This window comes from Pseudoliparis swirei, chromosome 21 (assembly GCF_029220125.1).
Source record: "Pseudoliparis swirei isolate HS2019 ecotype Mariana Trench chromosome 21, NWPU_hadal_v1, whole genome shotgun sequence".
Taxonomy (NCBI): Eukaryota; Metazoa; Chordata; class Actinopteri; order Perciformes; family Liparidae; genus Pseudoliparis; species Pseudoliparis swirei.
In genome coordinates this window covers 9,504,882-9,510,881 of record NC_079408.1, presented here as the reverse complement: position 1 = coordinate 9,510,881, position 6,000 = coordinate 9,504,882, and positions in this window count along the sequence as shown.

Sequence of the window (6,000 nt, the reverse complement as noted above, 5' to 3'; positions counted from 1 at the left end):
TGGTCGGACCAATCGAGTCTATGCTACAGGACTGTTTTGAACGTGCTGACTGGGATATGTTCAGGGTCGCGTCGGACAACAACGTCAGTGAGTACGCGTCCTCAGTCACCGGGTTCATCAAGAAATGCATAGATGACGTTGTTCCTACCAAGTCGGTTCGGATTTATCCCAACCAGAAACCGTGGATAAATGGCGATGTTCGCGCTGCACTCCGCAGCGTAACACCGCCTTTGACTCGGAATATGGCGGAATACAAAGAGCCCGCACGACCTCCGTAAGACCATCGGCTCTGCCAAGCGGGAGTTCAGGAACAAGGTGGAGGAAAAGCTCAAGAGCCATGACGTGAGAGGTGTGTGGAAGGGCTACAGACAATCACGGACTTCAGAGGAAAACCAGCGGTGAAGAGAACTCCTCTACCTCCCTCCCAGGCGAGCTAAATACATTCTTTGCTCGGTTCGGCGTGAGCGGCAGCCCGAAGGCAGCGCCGCCCGAGGAGACCAGCCTGCTGATCATCTCAGAGGCTGGCGTGCGCAGAGCCTTCAGCGGGTGGACATCCGAGGCGGCAGGTCCCGACCACATCCCGGGCGCGCCCTCAGAGCATGTGCAGACCAGTTGGCAGGAGTCTTCGCAGACATCTTCAACCTCTCCCTGTCCCAGGCTGTTGTTCCTGAGAGCTTCAAGATGTCCACCATTGTGCCTGTCCCCAAATACCCCAAGGTAACCTGCCTGAATGACTGGAGACCCGTAGCCCTCACCTCGATTGTCAGTAAATGCTTCGAGAGGTTGGTCAAGGACTTCATTTGTTCCATGTTGCCTGCCACGCTGGACCCATGGCAATTTGCATATCGTCAAAACAGATCCACCGACGACGCAATTGCCATGGCACTTCACACCGCCCTTTCCCACCTGGAGGAGGAACTGTTGTGTGCGAATGCTGGTTGTGGACTACAGCTCAGCGTTCAACACTATTGCTCCCGCCAAGCTCGACACCAAGCTCAGAGGTCTAGGCCTGCACTCTACCATGTGCAGCTGGATACTGGACTTCCTGTCGGGCCGCCGCCAGGTGGTGAGGATGGGCGGTACCACCTCAGAGCCGCTGACCCTCAACACGGGAGCCCCTCAGGGATGCATGTTGAGCCCTCTCCTCTACTCCCTGTACACCCACGACTGCACGGCCATGCACAGTTCCAACGTCATCATCAAGTTTGCTGACGACACAACAGTGTTGGGGCTGATCACCGACGACGACGAGACAGCCTATAGGGAGGAGGTTGGATCACTGGTACAGTGGTGCCAGGAGAACAGCCTCGTCCTCAACGTCAAGAAGACCAAGGAGCTGATCGTGGACTACAGGAAGCGGAGAGGAGAGCACACCCCCATCTCCATAGACGGAGTTGCAGTAGAGAGCGTCAGCAGCTTCAAGTTCCTCGGCGTGCACATCTCCGAGGACCTCACATGGACCACGCACACCACTCACGTGGTGAAAAGGGCCCAACAACGCCTGTATTTCCTTAGGCGACTGAGGAAATTCAACATGGCCCCCCGCATCCTCAGAACATTCTACACCAGTACCATCGAGAGTGTTCTGACAGGTTGCATCACCGTCTGGTACGGAACTGCACCGCCCTGGGCGTAGGGCACTACAGAGGGTGGTGCGGTCGGCACAGTACATCGTTGGAGGTGAGCTTCCTCCATCCTGGACATATACACCAAGCGGTGCGTGGCCAGGGCCAAACGGATGATGAAAGACAATAACCACCCGGCCACAAACTGTTCACCCTTCTACCGTCAGGCAGGCGATACCGCAGTATCAAGTGCCGACAAACAGACTGAGGACAGCTTCTTCAGTCAGGCCATCAGGCTGCTGAACAAGGACTGAGACCCTCATTAACACTACACACCAGAACATATTCTGTGAATATCTATGGCCATGGTGTATATTTTATTACATTGTTTATATATATATATTGTATATATATATTGTATGTATATACATATATATATATATATAGTCTCAAAAAGTGTATATTTTATTACATTGTTTTATATATATATATTGCCATGATGTATATTCTATTACATTGTTTTATATATATATTGTTAATACTTTCTTCTTTTTTTTGTGTGGATATTGTATAGTTTATTCTCATTCTTATTCTTTTTTTAGTCTGCTACTGCTGTCGGGTGTTTTGCACATAAGAATTTCACGAACCGATTATACTTGTATAAAAGGGGATGTGACAATAAAAACTTGAAACTTGAAACTTGAAACGGCTAAACACAGGCAACAACACCGAACAATCACTACTATAAACTATGTGAGACATGTTAGAGATGTGTGAGGAGCTGTGCTCTCCATGTTTCACTCTGATACAATAACTCATGGAGTCAGCTCCTCAAAACATGTTCACACAACACAGAGCTCCATCCTTCTGGAGACCAAAGGACTACATGATGATGATGTGATGTAGTCAGAGGAGTAGAGACACTGACAGCAGAGTAACAACAGAACAGGTTACATGTTTATGATGATTTAGTTTATTTCGATCAGCAAAATATACAACAATCATAATTCAACAAAAGAAGAAAGTGGCTGACCGAAAGGGTCGAGGCTGAAGCTAACGAGCTTATAAGTGCCCTAACCTATGATTTCTCGAAAAAACTTATTTCAAAGAATCATATATATATATATACACACATACATACGTATACATATACATACATATACACACACATATATACATATAAACACACACACTATACATACACACAAATGCATATAAACATAAAACGAAAAACAAAACAAAAAACTTGTCCCCATTAACCGTTGATGTAATGATGATGTAGTAATGAAGGTTACAGGTGAAGCACAGGTAGTGCTGTGACTGGGTGCTAACTGAACGCTGCTTAATAAGAAAAACTCAGCTGTCTCTTTATTTTTCAATTGTCAATATGTATTGCCTCGTGGTCATCATATCCTCACTCTTCCATGTAGGAATGTTTAGTTCCAAAATGACCCAAATAAAACAAGGAAATACATGATGTATACAACTATGCTGGAAATTAACCATGAACATAAATATCAGAGGAAATAAACGGCATTAAATACATATGTATCAATAACAGGTATACTGCCATCTAGCGGTATAAAGGTGAACCGTTTACTCTGCGGTGGAAATATAGTCTCTGCACAGAAACATTACTTTGATTAATCTATATTAGGAACTGTGTTGCATCAAACAATGCAACGATTAAGTGAGAAGGTGATTCTTGCTGTGTACATGAATATTAAACTTCCCGTCGTCACCACTGTCGCTAACATATCCAGGTTTAATTCTTTATTCTTTATATTGACTAATTAATAGTCTTCTAACGTTACCCTGCTATGTGTTTGCATCGTTAAAATATCCCCGTTTAATTATTTATTCTTTATATTGATTCATAATACGAATATGTATCACTGGCTTTTATTTTGACTTCATTTTAAGCACTTCCGTTCTGTCGTTTTTGGTTTCAGACAGCAGAAACGAAATACGGAGGTGGTATTCCGTTTTTCCGTTTTTGGTTTTCAAACGGAAAACGAAAAAACCACGTGATTTCCGTATTCCGTATTTGGAATTAAACGAAAAAACAAACTAACAAAACGTACACGGACCAAGCACCCACCCTTTGGTCCTCAGGTAATATAAGCAGTAAACACTGCCAGCTCTCCACAATTGTCAATCAAACGCCTGCCTCGGCTCGAGATTCGCTGCACTGGAGCAAATTTCCTCCTTCCGGTCGCTCGGCCTTCGGTGATTGGCTGGCTATTCATCCAATCAGCGGCGTCAGAGCAGATATCACTATGGTGACGAAACATTTCTCAGTGAGAGAGTTAAGTTTAGTCCTTTCTAACTTTCGTCGGTTATTTGCGCTTTGCTCCTTCACAGCTGAATAGAGACCAACAGGTGAGATGAAACTCTTATGTTTCTGTTCACGATGGCATCCTTATTAAAGCAACACTATGTAGTTTTTCACTTTTGGCGCCCCCTTCAGGTTTTTAGGTATTTAGGTGTCGATTTCAGTGTCGTAAATACCCAGTGACATAGATGCAGCCTCGCATACACTCAGTGGCGGGCCGTCAGGGCCAGCAAGGCCTTCTCTGCTGGCCTAAACATTATCAGAATATATATTTTTTTCTAAATATATTTTCCCACAAATATGTATTCAATTATTTCCCAGAGTAAGAGTTATTCTCTTAATTTCATAGCGTTCCTCTTTGTTGCGCTGCTGCCAGCCCCAGGTTGAGATTTGGAGGGCTGGTCTTTCTGTTAGATCTTTTATCCAATCATATTCAGCCATCGTGTGTTGCCAGGGGGCTAAAATCTGCCCTTAGGCCTTCAGAATCAACATTGCGGGCGCTGGTAGCTTCAAGTGAATGGGAATGACAATGTTGTGTCAACCAATCAGCTTTAGAGTTGGCTCCTCTAGGCCTTCGAGAAGGCCCCGGAAGCGGCACAGGAGCAGCGAGCAGGCGGAGGGCGTGCACGTCTTTTGATTGGATTACCAATATTGAGAGGCGGGGTCTATGGGCAGGTAGATGCAAAACCTCAGAACTAGGAAACTGAATTTGATAAAGGAATTAATTCGCGGACTACAAAGCTGTTTTTTCAACCCACAATGGCGGAAGGAGGAGAAGATGTCGATTTGGTCGAGCATATACTTGAAATCTGCTTTGGGTGCGACAATGCCCTGTTTAGTGAACAAACGAGTGCAAGTGACTTTTTTCTTCTTCTTTTTCTCCGTCCCGATGCGCGCATTCTCCTATCAATCCCCTAACGTGAAGCATCGACTAGTTTAGAAAACATGGGGGGGGATGCAAGTTCAACAAAAAATGACTAGAAAAGAACGAGTGTTTCTGATCACGGTGGGTGAAATGCTTCTGAAGCTGCGTTATGTGTCGGGAGACTTTCCAGCGGTGGAATCTCACGTGCAGAGCAAGAAGCGCAGAGACTAGCGAAGGCCGCCAGCAGCCCGCGGGGCTAGTTCCTGCTCCGCTGCTAGCAACGACGTCAACTACAACGCTGGAGGTCACCGGAGGAAATCCAGCGCCGTGCAACAAAGAGCTCATCACCGAAGTCCAACAGGGCGGCGCGTTCTTCATTCTGTTCCGCGAGACTCTGGACCAGACCACCGCGAGCAGACAGCTGGACTTCATGTGCGCTCTTGGTGAAATGACCAGGTCCCGTCAGGATCCTCTGGAGCTCATGGGCCATGACACCGGCCAGGACCTACTTCAGCACCTCAAAGTAAGTCTAACATAAATATATGTATTAACTAACATCATGGATATGAGTATGTGTTTCATATTGTTAAGCTTTACTCGTGTCAAGTTAATAACAGCTATGCATAGGCACACTACACATTAATTAGACTAATTAAAAATAGTTTTAGAATGGTAGTAAGTAGAGTGGTGTTTACCTGTCAATATGTCTAAATAGTGTTCACTAGGCTCAAGAGATGGCTCACGTTGCTTAATTTGTATAAATAGTATTCATTCATATTTGTCGAGTGACATTAATCTGAAGTGGTGGTGTCATGAAGATATGTGGTGACTGTTGGCTCATGTCTGCCTTTTTTCTTTCTTTTTTCCAGGAGAATGGACCAAATGTCAACTGGAAGTTTTTATATTAATACAGTTTGAAAAGGATTGTTTTCCTAGTATATTCACAAAAGCTCAGGAGGAGACGTATGAACCTGTGCACAAACATCACATAGAGACATGAGAACTCACACACACACTTTAAAAGCAGCTGGAAATGTTATTTATGTTATTTTATAGATTTTTTTTGTTCAAAAGGAACTATGTTGCACGTATTTTTAAAATATATTTACTTAATTTTAGAGACATTTGTTCATGGGACTTAAATGTTCTGAAAATGTATTAATAAATATAATTTACAACAGCAATGACATTTGTGTTATCCTTTTGCATTACACCATACTGTTAATTTTGAACAG